At 35.4% G+C, this 18,076-nt stretch overlaps 1 long non-coding RNA gene across 4 annotated transcripts in view; it reads right to left on the bottom strand.

Annotated features, from left to right (window-relative positions):
- Positions 1–16,578, bottom strand: part of LOC118143677 (uncharacterized) — an 87,801-nt gene extending 71,223 nt beyond the window's left edge. For 3 of the 4 annotated variants that reach the window (XR_008473368.2, XR_004727987.3, XR_004727988.3), the window contains exons 1-2: positions 16,487–16,578; positions 3,672–3,782 (exon numbers count right to left, since the gene is read on the bottom strand). This is a non-coding gene — a long non-coding RNA (uncharacterized LOC118143677). Of the gene's footprint in view, positions 1–3,671; positions 3,783–15,837; positions 16,414–16,486 lie in introns of those variants that run through there. The other variant, XR_008473369.2, reaches the window with a different exon arrangement.
- Positions 16,579–18,076: the final 1,498 nt, after the last annotated feature.

Raw genomic sequence — 18,076 nt, 5'->3', positions numbered from 1 at the left:
CTTTAGTCCCATATCATTGCTATCATTTGCAAGCGACATAGCCATTTAATGAATATACATTATTCTGAATATTAATTTCCTATTATTATAAAATGTCAGGCCAGCACAATTGTCAGCCTTGTCATCTTATAATACTCCATGGAATGACAGAAAATTGGTCTCTAAAGGAAATTGTTGATGGAATACATTTATTTCAACAATTTTTAAAAATTTTTATCTCTATATAGTAAATTCATGTAAAATTGTATGAGAATTCTTCAGGTTTATACTTTATTTCTAAAATAACTAAAATAAAACAGATTTGAGGGACTGTTTTATATATAAAATAAACTATATTTTACATTTATTATATATAAAATAAAATATAACTATAATTTCTCTCCTAATTAAACAAAATTGATACCCTAATTTATAAAAGCATACTTAATAACACAGATGTTACCTATGGTATCATTCTAATATAAAATATCAAAATTTATTATAAAAGTCTGCTTCACAATCATTTAACACTTTCCATCTTCCCACTGAAATACATATGGGGTACTCAATATGCTATCCATCTCAACATGGAGATTGAAGATTCAACAACAATACAGGATCTTGAGATAAATGATGCTCCCTTCTAACAGTTCACAAGTTTCTCAAAAGAGCCAGAGCAGCATGGCTAGGAAGGAAGAAGGGAAGAGAAACTTTGAGCCACTTGTTCCACGTGTGCCTGGCTTGGTGAAAAAAGAACACTGATCTGAAAAGGAATGGAATCTGCTTAAATAATATTTTCCGAGTTGGCTAGAGCTGGTTATGTCTCTCTCCCCTCTAACATGTTATTCCCCATTTCTACTTCTCTGTATACCCTATAAGCACCAATGATTTTTAGTTTGAAAGAAAGCCTAGTGTCTATTTCTGAGAATTGCAAGTTTGTTACCAATCAAATTAGAAACAGAGTGTATCCATTTTAAATTTCTATAGAAAAGAGAATCAACAAAAACAGAAAAATCTAAGAAGCATTAAAAATATTTATCAAAACTTGACACGGCAGACACAAGAAGTGTTCTCATTCATAAGTGGGTGTTGAACAATAACACATGGACACAGGGAGGGGAATATTACACATGGAAGCCTGTCGCAGGGTGGGAGGCTAGGGGAGGGATAGCAGAGTAGGGGTCAGGGGATTGGGGAGGGATAGCATTAGGAGAAATACCTAATGTAGATGACCAAGGGATGGATGCAGCAAACTACCATGGTACATGTATACCTAGGTAACTAACCTGCATGTTCTGCACATGTACCACATAACTTAAACAAACAAACAAAAATTCTTACTAACATTCTGCTTCTGAGGAATGGTTAGAATTTCTATATTCAGGAAAAAAAGCAGAAAAGAAGAATCAGATGGGAAAATTCTAAATAAGTAAAAATCGGTAACATACTTAAAGAATACTTTACCATTATATAACAGACTGATATAGAATTATTTAATATCAAGAAAACTATTAATCTGTTAAACTGTGACCTATGTTCTTAATGTACTGCAAACGTTTGTTGTGTTGTGTGCTTTCTCCATGAAGGCACTATTCTAGGCACTAGAAATATTTGTAAATAAAACACGTATTATGACCCTGCCATGAAGCAGCTTACAGTTAGAGTTCTAGCAGGATCAACTGAGAAAAATAAAATTATAATCTTATTGTCAGCTTAGTAATTTTTGGAAAGGGATTCAATAAGCCACAAAGTTATGTATGGTGTGTGCATGTGTGTGTGTGTGTGTGTGTGTGTGTGTGTGTGTTTGTGTAAAAGGAGACACCGATTAGCTATGGAGGCCCATCACTGTTATAATTTAATATTATTTTGAAATTCTGAATCTAAATTATAAATTAAGAATTTAAACTGAATAGAAGAATACTTTGATAAAGAAAAGGTAAAGTTACTATTAAACATTTTATACAGTTGTATTCATATAGCTAGTGTAAAACCACAATAAACTCTTTCTATAAATATTAAATACTAAATATATACAAGTTAAATATGAACATTAAGAAAATAAAATTGAAATGGATACCACTTAAGAATAGAATAATGAAATACTGAAATATTGGGCAAATATTAAATTTAAAATTTACCCTGTCCCTATGAAGAAAGAATGAAAGTTTCCACAGAAAGGTGTGGGGCTGAAGAGTGTTCCCCTAAAATTTATGTCTGCCTGAAACATCAGAATGCAATCTTCCTTTGGAAGTAGGGTATTTGCCGATGTTGTTATATAAGATGAAGTCATAGTGGATTGGGTGGGGGGGCTAAATCCAAGGACTGGTATCCTTATAGAAGGCCATGTGAAGACACACATAGGGGAAGAAAGCCACGTGACAATAGAGGTAAAGATTGGAATGATGCAGGTATAAGCCAATGAATGTCAAGGACTACCTGGAACCATGAGAAGTTAGAAAGACACAAAGTGTTCTTCCCTAGAGCCTTCAGAGGGCGCATAACCCTACCAACACCTTAATTTTATACTGGTAGCCTCCAGAGAGTGAAAGAATGAATTTCTGTTGTTGAAAGACATCCAGTTTGTTATATTCCATTATGGCTGCCCTAGTAAACTAAGGCAATTAAAAATATATACAATATTTTACAGTGTCCAGTAGTTCATCTATTATATGGAAATGTCAGTGTTACGTGACAAAAGTATACTTCTGAGGTCATATGACTCTTGATGATGAAATGTTTAGGAAAACAACATCCAACTCTATTCAGTATAAAATAATTACTATTGATGTTTTATTTCATACTGTCATTAATACTTGTCTTTGAATATACTGCATTAGCCATGGTTACAGAACAAGTGCTCACTGGCTGACAGATATTGGTTCTGTGTTGCCTCCTCTATTATAGTCTCCAAACCTAATCACAAAATATTTTGACTGAGAATTATTTTAACTCTGAGAGCTTTTGGGGAGAAAAAGAATAATAATTGCTCCTAGGGGAGCAATCTCTATCTGAAGACTTTTTAAAGTATTCTTTTATTAACTTAATCAGTGTAATGTTGTCAAACCATTACCAAGAATAAAAAATTGACTTCTATGTATTGACTTTGGAGGCAAAAGTGAAGCTTACTGAGCTGGAAAGTGAGTCAGTGATATTTTCTTCCTTGTGTATATGCCCGGCCTCAAGGTAAGCATGTCTCTTTAGCAGTATTCTAACCTTCTAGCGCTTTAATAAAAGACTGATGCACAATATTTGTTAAGTGCAAGCAATGAAAAAAAAATCTGCTTATTTAAATAGGTACAAAATGTAGCAAACCTTTCAGCTCTTAAACAGCATTAGATACATAAAATCAACAGCTTTTGATGGCTACTGGGTATTCTGACTGAGCTTTGCTTTGACTCAATTATTGCTGAAATTGACTGCAGTTTATCAGTGAGTAAAAAATGTTATCATGGTTTGGGGCTAAGTAATTTGGTCTTTTCTAAAAGTTTATTCTTAATACTGTACTAATTTCTGTTATCCTTGTTCTTATCCTCATTGTCATCATAATCCTCATTCAACATCTATTACTTCAAGTTAGGCTAGTTGATAACTTTAACTGATATGGATATAATAATGTCTTGGTCCATCTGTACTGATATTAAAAAAATACCATAGACTAATTAATTTATAAACAATAGGAATTTGTTTCTTACAGTTCTGGAGCCTGAGAAGTCCCAGATCAAGGCACCAGCAGGTTTGTGACTGGCGAGGGCCCCATCTCTCTGCTTTTAAGATGGTGCCTCAAATGCTGTGTCCTCATGTAGCTAAAAAGCAGAAGAGCAAAAAGAGCCTAGTTCATTCCAGCCCTTGGTAAAGCACTAATCTATTCATGACGGCAGAGCCCTCATGAGAAAATTACCTCCTAAAAGGCACCACCTCTTAAAACCACTGTAATGGAGATTAAGCTTCAACACCGGAATTCTGAAGGGCACTCAGACCATAGCAAATAATGAATAAGATCTTATATTTTTTAAGGCAACGCAAAATAGAAAAATGGACTATTTCAATGCAGTGTAGTGGGGGATGGTACGTGCCAGTATAGTCTGCCAACAAAGTACAAAACAAGGGCACTTAACCTGTGTTTGGTGTCGATAATTTCATCAGGATAATTCCTGTTCCTCCCTGTTATTTCAGTTTATCTTCTGCTAAACAGTCATGCTGGAACTCTGGGGTAAGATAGAGCATGGGGCTTTGAAGAACTACAGGAAATTTGATATGACTACATGAAAGAAGAGAATGAAATTTAGTGTAGCTCAAGTATAGAGTTCAAACCTGAAAGTTGCGATAACTGAAGCAGGTGTTGCATTACTGGAGCTAGAGCACATATGGTCTTGTAAACTTTTCCATCATATATATTTCTTCCCCTAAACTAAGCTAAGATTCTACAAGTTTCTTAGTTTTTCTGTGCTCTACCTCAAGATGTACACATACTGGTTCCCCAAGCTTCAGTAAACCTACTCCCATTCTTTGCCTACATAATTTCAACCCATCTTTTAGGTCTCAGGTAGTATATCACTTCCTCAGGTAAATTTTAGAGTGACATACTAAATCCAAAGATAGTCTACAAAAACCCACACTTTATATAATCTCTATTCCTTGAGTGTGGGCAAGTCCTACTAATATTATGGAATATCTCTCTAAGATTAGGTTACTGATAAGCTGTTTTTCTGTTAATTCAAAGGGATATTATCCAGGGTAGGCCTGATCTAGCCAGATTAACACTTAAAAGAAGGTGAAGTATCAGAGAACTCTCGCTGCTGGCCTAGAAGAAAGCAAACAGTTACACTATGAGCTGTCTTTACAGTAGGTCATGGGAAACCTCAGTAATATAACCACTAGGAACTGAATTCTGTCAGCGATTTTGATTAAGCTTGTAAAAGGGCCCCATATTAACCCATTTTCCTGCTGCTATAAAGAACTCCCCAACACTGGGTAATTTATGAAAGAAAGAGATTTAACTGATTCACAATTCAGCATGGCTGGTGAGGCCTCAGAAAACTTATAATCATGGCAGAAGGCGAAGGGGTAGCAAGGCACCTTCTTCATAAGGCAGCAGGAAGGAGAAGTGGCAAGCAAAGGAGAAAGAGCCCCTTACAGAACCATCAGATCTCCTGAGAACTCACTCACTATCAGGAGAACGACATGGGAAAATACCACCCTCATGATTTGTTTACCTCCACCTGGTCTCTCCCTTGGTACGTGGGGATTATGGGGATTATAATTCAAGATGAGATTTGGGTGGGGACACAAAGCCTAACCACACCAGACTCTGAACTCCAAATGAGACTGCAACCCCTGCCAACATCTTGATTTCTGTCTCACCATACCCTGAGCAAAAAACCCAGTTATGTGTCTAAACTCCTGAAAGACATGAGAAGTAAATTTATTGTTTATTTATGCTGCTAAATATATAATTTTGATGCATCAATAGGAAACTAATAGACCTCTCAAACCCTCACTAGAAGCTTTTCCTTACATTTTACCAGAGCATTCTGTTCTTTCTGTTTTGCTCACAACTGCACCAAGTACTATACCTGGCCATAATATTCGCTCAAAACATATTCATTAACCAAATGAGTCAGGGGGAACCATTGAACAGTTTTAAGCATTAGAATGAAATGATAATAAATACCTGGAACACTAATGATCATTACAAGCAATTTTGTACATAACCTGTTTCCAACATAATTGTTAACTCCATCTCTCACCATTGGCAGACTCCTCAATCAGCACCACATTTTTGAGACATTTGTCTGACACTTTTGTTTTTCTATGTGTGCCACTTCTCTGATAATTTATTCCATTTTGCCTGTTTCCCCCATTTCCTTGTTTTGACTTGAAAAGCACTCACTTCCAAGTATTGCCCACCCTTAATGGACCCAACCTGCTATGTGATCAGTAATGCCTTCCTCTTTAATTCTGCTTTCTGTGAGTGTCACCTTTTGGTATTCAGAGGACAGAAATGCTCTCAATGTTCCTGCCTGCAGTTCAGAATGATTCACACGGATACATTGCTTTGAATTTTGGCAGAGTAAAATACTGTTTGTGCTTTTGGGTTTAGGACTGTCCACTCAGTAACAAGGCTCATCGATCTTGAAAGCCATTCCTAGTAACTAAACAGAAAAGTGTGCTTGCTGTATGGATTCAGGTATCCATCAGATGAGATTCTGAAAAGATACTCTGATTCTGATGCTTTCTTATATGATTTTCATAGACCAAACACATATTTCTGTTGCTTTCACATGAATGCTTTTTTGTTGCATCTGTTTTTGTTTTTATATAGCAAGTATACATTAAACTTGAATGCTTGTGTATTATCATGAGTGAATTCAAGAATTGATTAAATCAGTCCCTTCTCTTCCTCCATTTTATGTACAGTGGAAAGCAATTTACTCCACATTGCCATCCCTCATTCTATTTTCTCTCTTCACTAATTCTTTCTCTCCTTTTGTGATGTCTCAAATACAGCTGCAATAACCATTAAATGGGAAGCAAACTCTTAGGTGAGGCTATTACTGACCTATAATTTCCTCAGAAGTAGTGGATCGTGAGGTCCTTTTGATCAAGCCACTTGAAAATGTACACAAATAAGCATATGTTATTAGTGAATAGAGCCCTTAGAGAGCCATTGTGGTGGCTTATATTATGATTCATTCTCTGTAATTTAATTCCAGAGCAATTATTGGTACTAGGCATCTAAAAATAAGAAATCTTTCCTCTTTCAGATTTCTCTCTCTCCCTCTCTCTTACTCTTCAATACAGATTCAAACACAAGAGCTGAATGAAGTTATGAACAAATATGGATCTTCTTATTAGACTGTGGACACTGGGCTTTCTGTTGTTGGTTCTCTCCAGTAATGGGGACGTGTCAGGCGGAAGATATTGAGACAATTCACTTACTTATCCTGGACACAGGATAAGCACGTAAATGGTTAAAGAAGTTAGATTGTGTACATTTTAGTTGCTGCATCATAAGGACTTAATTAAGCAAGAAAGCATAATAGGGCCTGGCGCGGTGGCTCAAGCCTGTAATCCCAGCACTTTGGGAGGCCAAGGTGGGTGGATCACGAGGTCAAGAGATCGAAACCATCCTGGTCAACATGGTGAAACCCCGTCTCTACTCAAAAATACAAAAGATTAGCTGCACATGGTGGCGCGTGCCTGTAATCCCAGCTACTCAGGAGGCTGAGGCAGGAGAATTGCCTGAACCCAGGAGGCGGAGGTTGCCGTGAGCTGAGATCGCGCCATTGCACTCCAGCCTGGGTAACAAGAGCGGAACTCCGTCTCAAAAAAAAAAAAAAAAAAAAAAAGCATAATAAAACACATTATTCAATATCCCATAATGATACACTCCCCAAAGATCTTTTCCTGATAACACAATCTTTGCCATAGAATTACTTTCCTTAATGAAAATTTAAGTTAATTTTACTATAAATATCTGAATACTTACACATGTATAGAACTTAAAATATGATCAATGAGAATATGAAGAATTACACATTTCTTTACTCAAACTTCTTAAAATATTTTTCTATTTAAAATATTAAATAGAAAAATATTTAAAATGATTGCAGAAATAAACAAGATATTTAGATGCACATTTTACTAATTAAAAGACTGACTTTCAACATTCAGAAGAAAAGAGCTAATTTTTTCAGGATTGAAAATATTTTCTAGTTCAAAGCAGTTACAGTCAAAGCTAATAAAAAAAATTTTGATTTACACTAAAAATCATCTAGCTGATTTATAAGCATAGTAGAACTCTGCATCTTCACTTTACAAAAGCCACGATAAACCAGGATCGAAATGTGCTGGGTAAATGCCTCAGAGGTCTTCATGTGCTCCATGCCCGAGGAAGACTCGGGGGATAAAGTGGGTATTGTGTTCCTTGTGTAACTTCAATATATGCCACCAATTATCATGAGGTTGAAATTTTATAATTTTTACTTTGAAAAAACTTTGCATACTTGAGTTTCTGACAAATGTGGGCAAACACTGAAATTTTCAGGGAACGCTGGCAGGAGTCTGCTTACATTTTCTAATAAAGTATATATATATATATATATACATTTAATGCTCTTATTATATATATCCTTTTTATGTTTTTTATACTAGTATAAAAGTATATATATATATATATATACTTTATTAGTTGATATGAAGCTGAAATAAATTTTTAGTTAATGGGTTTTAGATCAGCTCAATGGGTATTTCAGAGCAAAGAAAAGGAAAATCCTGTTATATAATAAATCCTAATTTCTAAGAAATTGTATTTATCTCTAAATAAAATCTAGAACTGTGATTGTTGGGTCATATGGTAAATCTATGTAAACCTTTTTTTGAGACAGAGTTTGGCTCTACTGTCCGGGCTGGAGTGCATGCCGTGGTGTGATGATCTCAGCTCACTGCAATCTCCACCTCACAGGTTCAAGCGACTCTTGTGCCTCAGCCTCCTAATTAACTGGGATTACAAGAGTCCACCACCATGTCTGTCTATTTATTTCTCTCTAAATAAAACTGCCATGTGGTCCATGTAGATTTTTCAATTGTTTTTTTAAATTAATTTTTTACAAAAGAGTTTAAGATGAAGGAAAAATTATGTTGTTTGTGGTATTTTTCAAAATATACTTTTTTTTTTTTTTTTTTTTTTTTTTTTTTTTTTGAGACGGAGTTTCGCTCTTGTTACCCAGGCTAGAGTGCAATGGCACGATCTTGGCTCACGGCAACCTCCGCCTCCTGGGTTCAGGCAATTCTCCTGCCTCAGCCTCCCGAGTAGCTGGGATTACAGGCACGCACCACCATGCCCAGCTAAGTTTTTGTATTTTTAGTAGAGACGGGGTTTCACCATGTTGACCAGGATGGTCTCGATCTCTTCACCTCGTGATCCACCCACCTCGGCCTCCCAAAGTGCTGGGATTACAGGCGTGAGCCACCGCGCCCGGCCAAAATATACATATTTTTAAAAGTAAAAGCCTGACATTACTGATAAGTTATAGGGAAGATGCTGAACAAATCTGATTCATCTATTGTTCAAATGCAAAATAACACAGCTACTTGAAAGACAGTTTGGCAGTTTCTTTCAAAGGTTTACATAGGTTGGTTGCCACGGCAAAAGCTTGTACTCTGAGCACTCTGGAAGGATGAGATGAGTGGATCAGTTGAGGCCATGAGTTTGAGACCAGACTGGCCAACATGATGAAACCCTGTTTCTACAAAAAAAATACCAAAATAAGCCAGGCGTGGTAGCGCATGTCTGTAATCCCAGCTATTTGGGAGGCTGAGGCACAAGAATAGTTTGAACAAGGGAGATGGAGGTTGCTTTGAGCTGGTTCCAGTCTCATTCCAGTCTCAACAACAGAGCAAAACTCTGTCTCCAAAAAAAAAGGTTTACATAAATTTACTATATGAACCAACAATCACAGTCCTATTCATTAACTCAACTGAAATGAAAACTTTTGTTAATACAAACACCCATATGTGAATTCTTATAACAGCCTTTTTCATAATTGACCACACTTGGAAATAAGAGTGTTCCTCCACTGTAAAATGTATATGCAAATTCAGACACTTCCATTCAATAGAGTAAGATTCTTCAATAACAAATGAATTACCTATTGATACATGCAACAACATAAATAGATCTCAAGTTCCTTATGCTATATAAAAGAAGGCAGGCTCAAAAGTGCATTATTTGATATACAACATTCTTGCAAAGATAAAACTACCAAGATTTAAAACAAAAAAACACAGACCAGTGGTTGCTAGAGGTCGGGGTGCAGGAAGGTGTTGTTTACTTGTTGACTTGAAAAGGACATGAGGCCAAGTCGTGGTGGCTCATGCCAGTAATCCCAGCACTTTGGCAAGGTAAGAAGATCACTTGAGGCCAGGACTTCGAGATCAGCCTGGTCAACATGGTGATACTTCATCTCCACTAAAAATAGTGTGGTGGCATCTGTCTGTAATCCCAGCTATCCTGGAGGCTGAGGTAGGAAAATAGCTTGAACCCGGGAGGTGGAGGTTGCAGTGAGCTGAGATCTTATCACTGCACTCCAGCCTGGGGGACAGAGCAAGACTCTGTCTTAAAAAAAAAAGAAGGGGATGGGGATGGAAATTTTGTATGTCAAGGTGTTGTGTTATTCTATACCTTGATTGTAAGGGTGCTTATGTAATTTTATGAAATTGCCATAGGTCACAGGACTGCATGCTAAACAAGTTATACTTTACTGTATAAATATTATATTTTAATAAAAGCATAAGAAACCTGTATTTTAGGGTAAAAATACTAATAAAATTCAGTGGGATTTGTATATTCATAGCATTGCACGACCATCACTTCAATTTTAAAACACTATCCTCTGCCCCCCAAAAAAATCATGCAAACTCCTAGCCCTTTGGAACCACTAATCCTTTTGTCTATGAATTCTCCTAGATTTTACATTTTACATAAAGAGAAATAAACAATATGTGATATTTTGTGACTGACTTAAAATCGTGTTTCAAAAGGCCATTTATACTGTGGCAAATATCAGCACCTAACTCCTTTTATTGCTGAAAAATACTTCATTATATTGATATACTGTTTTTGTTTAGTCATTTGTCAGTTAATGGGCATTTGGGTTGTTCCCACTTTTTGGCACCTATAAATAATGTTGTTATCAAGATTCAGGTACAAGTTTTCAGTGTGGACCTAACTTTTCAAATATCAGGTATATATCCATAAGTAAAATTTTTGGGTAATATGGTCATTCTATTTTTGAACTTTTGAGAAAATGTCATTCTAAATGGCATTCCAAATGTTTTCTAAAGCTGCATTCCAAAGCTGAATGTACCATTTTATGTTCCCACCAGCAGTGTGACTTCCAATTTTTCTACATCCTTCTCAACATTAGTTATTATGTCTTTTTGGTTATAGTCATCCTAGTGGGTCTTAAATGGTATCTCATTTTCGTTTTGAGTTGAATTTTTCTAATGACTCATGATGCTTTATTTTTAAATTTCAAAATACTACTTTTTACAAAGGATTTACATGCTAAAGTTTTAAGAACTTAAATATCTGTCTAGATCATGTACACTGACATCACAGGACCTAAGCTCAACCAAGTCTACAGTTAATGCTTGAATTCCATTTCCTCTTTACTAGAATGGAATAAGGAATAAAAGTCTTAAAATCTGTACTTGCTGCTACTGTTAGAGAATAAATTCCAAGCAAGACAAAACTTTGTGTGTAGATTAAATGGTTCACTTTTTATTCACCATTAGAAACTCAAATTTGCAAAGAGTTTTTTGGTCTCTCCATCTGTACTTTATAAAAAGAAAATGCTTATGTGATATTCTTGTAATATAGAGTAACATCTTCTTCATCATTAATGGTGTTGTGGTTCCCTTCAAGCTTGTTCATTGGGTCCTTCCTTCTCCCCACTACCTTCAGGACCTTGAATAGGGATGGGCAGTCAGTTTTAAGAGCATAATTTGCAAATTTTCTTTAAATGTGTAACTATTAGACATTTTAAATTTTCTCTATAGATATCTATACATGTTATACATATGCCACTATCAATTTTATTTTAAACATTACTGAAGCTTAATTTTTCTTTTATATTTCCTAGCTTTCTTGAGGTATGATGAACAAAAATGTATACAATTGGGGTATAAAATGTAATGTTTTGATATATGTATACTCTGTGAAATAATCACCACAATTAAGCTAATTAACATAGCCATCACCTCACATAAGTTGTCATTGTGCATGTGTTTGTGTGTTTATGTGTGTGTGTGTGTTGAGAACACATGAAATCTACTTTTTTAGCAAATTTCAAATATACATTTCTAATTAGCTAACAATCCTAAACATGTATAGAATCACAAAAAACAAATCCTGAATAGCTAAAACAATTTTAAGCAAGAAGAACAGAGGTGGAACCTCATATTTCCTAATTTCAAAATACACAACAAAGTTATAGTAATCAAAAGCATGTGGCATTAGCATAAATATCAATAGACAGACCAATGAAACAAAAGAGAGAGGCCATAAATTAAACTCACTTCTTTAAAATAAATTCATCTATGACATTGACAGCAGGGACACTAACTGGGAAAAAGGTTAGTCATTTAATGGTTTTTTGATAACTGGATATCCACATGCAGAAGAATGACAATGTATCCTTCTCTCACATCATTTATAAAAATCAATTCAAAAGGTGTTGAAGAATTATATAAGACCTGATGCTATTAAACTCTACAAGAAAATATAGGAGGAAAGGTCCTACACACTCGTCTCTGCATTTTTTTTTTTTTTATAAATTTGACCTTCAAAACACAGGCAATGAAAGCAAAAATAAACAAGTGGAGTACATCAAACTAAAATGTTCAGACCCAGCAAAGGAAACATCAATCAAAGGAAAAAGCAACCTACACAATAGTAGAAAATACTTGTAAACCATATATCAGATAGAGGTTACTATCCAAAATATATAAGAAGCTCATACAACTAAATAGCAAATAAATATATTCCAATTAAAAAATGGGACAAGTATCTGAACAGACATTTACAAATGGACAACATGGATATAAAAATATGCCCAACATCACTAATCATCAGAAAATGCAAATCAAAATCACGGGCTATGTCTTTACATATGTTAAGATGGCTATTTTCCTTTTAATTTATTCTTTTTTAAAAATATATATTTCATTGTACTTTAGATTCTGGGGTACATGTGCAGATCATGCAGAATTGTTGCCTAGGTACATACATGGCAATTAAAAAATAAACAAATTAAAAGTTAAAAAAAGATGGCTATTTTTCAAAAGACAAATGATAACATTGGCAACAATGTGAAACAAAGGAAATGTTCATACACTATTGGCAAGAATGATAATTTGTACAACTATATGGAAAACACTACGCAGGTTTCCCCAAAATTTAAAAAATAACCACGTGACACAGCAAACTCACTTCTGGATATACATCCAAAGGAATAAATTACCATCTTAATGAGATATTTGCACTCTCGTGTTCATTGCAGCATTATATGCAACAGCTAAGATATGGAGGTGGTCTACGTCTGTCAACAGATTAATAGATTTTAAAAATGTTACATAGATCCGTACAAACACACTCAATGAAATATGATTGATTCCTAGAAAAAAGAAAATCCTGACTTTTCTACAACAAGAATGAATCTTGAAGACATTATACTGAGTGAAATAACCAGACACACAATAGCTGATATTGTGTGATCTCACATGCAGAATCTTAAAAGTGAAAGGGGAAGTATTGCTGAAAGTGTACAAACGTTTAGTTATAATGATGAAAAAGTACTGGAGACAATATACAGCATGATAACTAGTTTAAAATATTTTACTTTTCATTAGCAAAATAATACACTGAATTAAGTAAATTTGTTAGTCATGAAAAACAGTACTTACTATAAATTCAACAATCCACTGTAAATACAATTAGTATTTGCCATATTCCTGGGCATATTTCTTTCTATTTATGTTTGCAATTTTGTATAACCTGCAAACTTTTATATTCTCCTTGTTTTCCCTTAACATGAACTCATACAAGTCAGAAGTGATTATTCTTACATGAAGTTCTGCCTAGCTGGTAATTAGAACTCCAAATGTTTACATGGAGTTTTGTCAAGTCATTATGTTATAGTTTACTGAGCTCTTTTTCTGTTGTTGAAGATTTAAGATATTTAGTGTTTTAATTAAAAATTGTCACCATGCTATCTTCAGAAACCAATGATACCTGATCGCATTGCCATGCTTTATTTTGGGGAAAAAAAAAAAAGTTTAGACAAGCCTAAATACAGAGGTAGGTCAGATAATTAAAAGCCTACATAATAAAAAACAATAAATCACAGAAAACAATTTATAATTAATGAAGGGCAACTCAAGGAAGTTTCTAAGATATTCTCTATAACTTTTATGTACATTAATAACTGACCTCTTAGGTCATTAATTAGTTATTTTTCTTTGCATTCTAAACAACTAATGGAAATTCAAATTGTAGCAACAAACATACTCTTTACACTATAATTTTCTTCTTATGTCAATATATCTTTTTTCTAATTATTGCATAATATTTTCTCATATATATCTATATACTTGTTGGGCTGAAAAATGAATTTTATGTCATACAGTTAATCCTGGAGGCGAAGAATTCTTTGACTTACCTGAAGTTATACATCTAGTTAGGGCAGTTTCAGTTTTCCTGATTCTACCTCCAGAGCTTTTTAAAATTACACTTGGCTATATAATCGTAGCATTAGAACCAGCAGTATTGGTAGTCACAGTGATGGTGGTAAAGGTAGTAGTAAAGCAGCTAGCTTTTCTGGATCTCTTTTATGTTACATGTTATGAGCAACTTTGTAAAATTTTAACATACATTAATTTATTTAATCTTTACATCCCACCCACAGACAACAATCCATTTTTAACTCCAGATGATAAAGTTGATAATCAGAAGCCATATGGTTAATAAATAGTGAATCTCACATTCAAACTCCAGACTGTACAAATTGAGAGCTTAAAAGAAGTTTCATGATACTAATAATGAAGTATTAAATAAGAATGGAGTATTTAACATACAATTTATAGATAACCATTTACTATTAATATTTGACCTGTAATGATAATAATAGATATGACAATGACTTTTCATACAAAGAGTGCCTTAAATTTATCTGAATATTATATTAAACATAATTTGTCATGTACCTTTATGTAAATATGCTCATTTTCATATATAATATAGGCAATTCATTAAATAAATGTTTTATCTTATAAAATACAGATTTCAAAATTTTAGTTTTGGATTTTGTATATACTAACAATGAACAAGTGGAATATGAAACTAAAATACATTATACTTTATATTAGCAATGAAAAACTAAAATATTTTATTATATATTCAACAAAGTATGTACAAGATCTATAGGAGGAAAACTGCAACATTCTGATATAATATATCAAACAAGAGCTAAATAAATTAAAAATGTTCTACCCCATTCCAAGCAAAATTTTACCAAGTTATTTGGTGGATGTTGACAAACAGATTCTAAAGTTTATATGAAGAGGTGTAACAACCTAACCTGGGTTAGCCTAACTGACTCCATCTTAACTGCAAACCTGACAAGCTCTCTTGAGCCTCTCCCTCCCTGCCATGGCCCCTCAGGTGCATTACTGGGTCATGCTGCTCTCAAAGTTTTGAACCATTAAAAGTGGTTCACAGCAATCCCATTACTGGGTATATATCCAAAGGATTATAAATCGTTCTACTATAAGGACACATGCACACCAATGTTCATTGCAGCACAGTTTACAATAGCAAACACCTGGAACCAACCCAAATGCCCATCAATGATAGACTGGACAGGGAAAATGTGGCACATATACACCATGGAATATGATGCAGCCATCAAAAATGAGGAGGTCGTGTCCTTTGTAGGGACATGGATGAACCTGAAAACCATCATTCTCAGCAAAGTGACACAAGAGCAGAAACTAAAACACCACATGTTCTCACTCAGGTGGGTGTTGAACAACGAGAACACATGGATACAAGGCGGGGAGCACTACACACTGGGGTCTGTTGTAAGGAAATAGGGGAGAGACAGCAGGGGGTAGGGAGTTGGGGAGAGATAGCATGGGGAGAAATGCCAGAGATAGGTGATGGGGAGGAAGGCAGCAAATCACACTGCCACGTGTGTACCTATGCAACGATCTTGCCTGTTCTTCACATGTACCCCAAAACCTAAAATGTAATAAAAAAAAAATAAGAAAAAAAGTGGTTCACACTGTTCACAGTACCTGTAACCACTGTAACCGCATCCTACTTGGCAAGTCTACCTGCTATTGTGAATACCTTCCTTGGTGACTGATTGTATAAAAAGTTCCCCCTGCTATGCCCCTTGATGTTTGTACGGAAATACCCTTAGCAACCAAGAATCCTGGGAACCTCCTGTTCCCTGGTCACCAGCTTCCTTATCTAACTTGCCTGTTCTGCTTCTGTAAAATTCTGCTTCAGCTAGACTCCCCCTCCCCTACCTAAATCAAGGTATAAAAGGGAATCAAGCCCTGTACTCAGAGCCAAGATAATTTAGAGTGTTAGCTGTCTCTTGGTTGCTGGCAAATAAAGGAATCTTAATTTGGAACTCAGAGTGTGATGCTTTCCTTCTGACTTACTTGGTTATTACAGAGGCAAAAGACCCAAAGCAGCCAATTCAATACTGAAAGACAACAAAGTCTGAAGAGTGTCACCACCCAATATCAAGAAATATTATAAAGCAGCAGTATTCAAGACAGTGTGGTATTGGCAAAAGAACAGAAAAATAGACCAATAGACATATAAATATTTCAATATTTCATATCAAATCTGTTTGGAAAACTCTGTCCCTGTTGTGAAAACTTCCCCCCCACACACACACAAAGAGGCTCCCTTATCTTCCACTCTGCATACCGATCTGGTCTTCCCGCCCAGCTGCAGCCACCTCCCGTCCGGCAACCGGCTGACCAATCACCACCTGCCTCATCAGCTCTCCCCAGCTTCCCACCGCCCGGCTTCCCCGCCCGGCAGTTTAAACTGACCAACCGTTGCCCGCCACCTCGGCTCTCCCAGCCTTCCCACTCCCTCGGCCCTCCAGCCCCCTATAAAAGAACCCTGCTCCTCTGAGCGCGCACGGCCATTTTCCTGTTCTTCCCGACTGGCCCGCCCAGAGGCTCTTTCCTCTCAATAAATCCTGAACTTAAGACTTTCTTCCAACCTGCGGTCCGGTTTTTTTCCAAACGAGCTCTGTCTTCCCGTAGAGGGTAGGTCAGACAAACTCCACTGATCTGAGACAAGGGAACACAGGTAAAACAATAGAACAAAGATTGCCTTTTCAACAAATGGTGCTGGTACAGCTGAATATTCACATGCAAAAAAAAAAAAAGTAATCTAGACAGAAACCCTACATGTGTCACAAAAATTAATTCAAAATGGATCAGAGACCTAAAGGTAAAATGTGATGCTATAAAATTCCTAGTGGAAAACAAAGGAGAAAACCTCAATTATTTTGGGTATGATGATGATTTTTTATATACAACACTAAAGGCATGATCCATGAGAGAGTTAATCAGATGGACCCCAGTCAACTTAGAAACTCTGCTTTTGGTTCTCAAACCTGGTTGTGCGTCACAATCCCTCCAGAGTTTGTTGCAAATATTCATAGGCCTCCTCTCCAGAAAAACAAAACGTAAGAAACAACAAAAGACCAACTTCTCTATAAAAGACAATGTTGAAGAGAATGAAAAGATTAGATACAGACTGGGAGAAAGTAGTTAAAAAGACATCTCTGATAAAGAACCATTATCTAAAATACATAAAGAACTATTAAAACTTGGTAAGAAAACAGGCAATCTGATTTTAAAAAGGGTGAAAGACCTAAAAAAAAATCTCATCAAAGAAGACACACAGATGGCAATTAAGCATATGAAAAGATATTCAACATTATATGCCATCAGCGAATTGCAAATTAAAAGGACAATTAGTTACTACTAGAATGGCTAAAATCCAGAACACTGACAACACTAAATCCTGGTAAGGGTATGGAACAACAAGAATTCTCACTTGCTGTTGATGGAAATGCAGACTATAATAAAGTCGTTTTTGAAGACAGTTTGGAAGTTTCTTAAAAAACTAAACATACTCTTACCATACTGTTATCTTACTTCCCAAGGAGTTGAAAACTTATTTACATACAAAACCTGCACAGAGTTAAGACCAGCTTTATATATAGTTTATTAAAACTTGGAAGAAACTAAGATGTCCTTCAGTATGCAAATGAATAAATAAACAGTAGTACACCCAGATAATGAAGTATCATTAAGCACTAAAAAGAAATGAACTATTGACCCATGAAAAGACATGGAGGAAACTTAAATTCACATTACTAAGTGAAGCAAGCTAATCTGAAAAGGTTACATACTACATGATTGTAACTACTGACATTCTTGAAAAGTCAAAATTATGGAAACAGTAAGAAGATCAATGACTGGGGTTAGGGGAGAG

Source organism: Callithrix jacchus, chromosome 11 (assembly GCF_049354715.1).
Source record: "Callithrix jacchus isolate 240 chromosome 11, calJac240_pri, whole genome shotgun sequence".
Classification (NCBI taxonomy): domain Eukaryota; kingdom Metazoa; phylum Chordata; class Mammalia; order Primates; family Cebidae; genus Callithrix; species Callithrix jacchus.
Note: the sequence above shows the minus strand (reverse complement) of the source record. Positions and strands in the feature narration are given on the sequence as shown.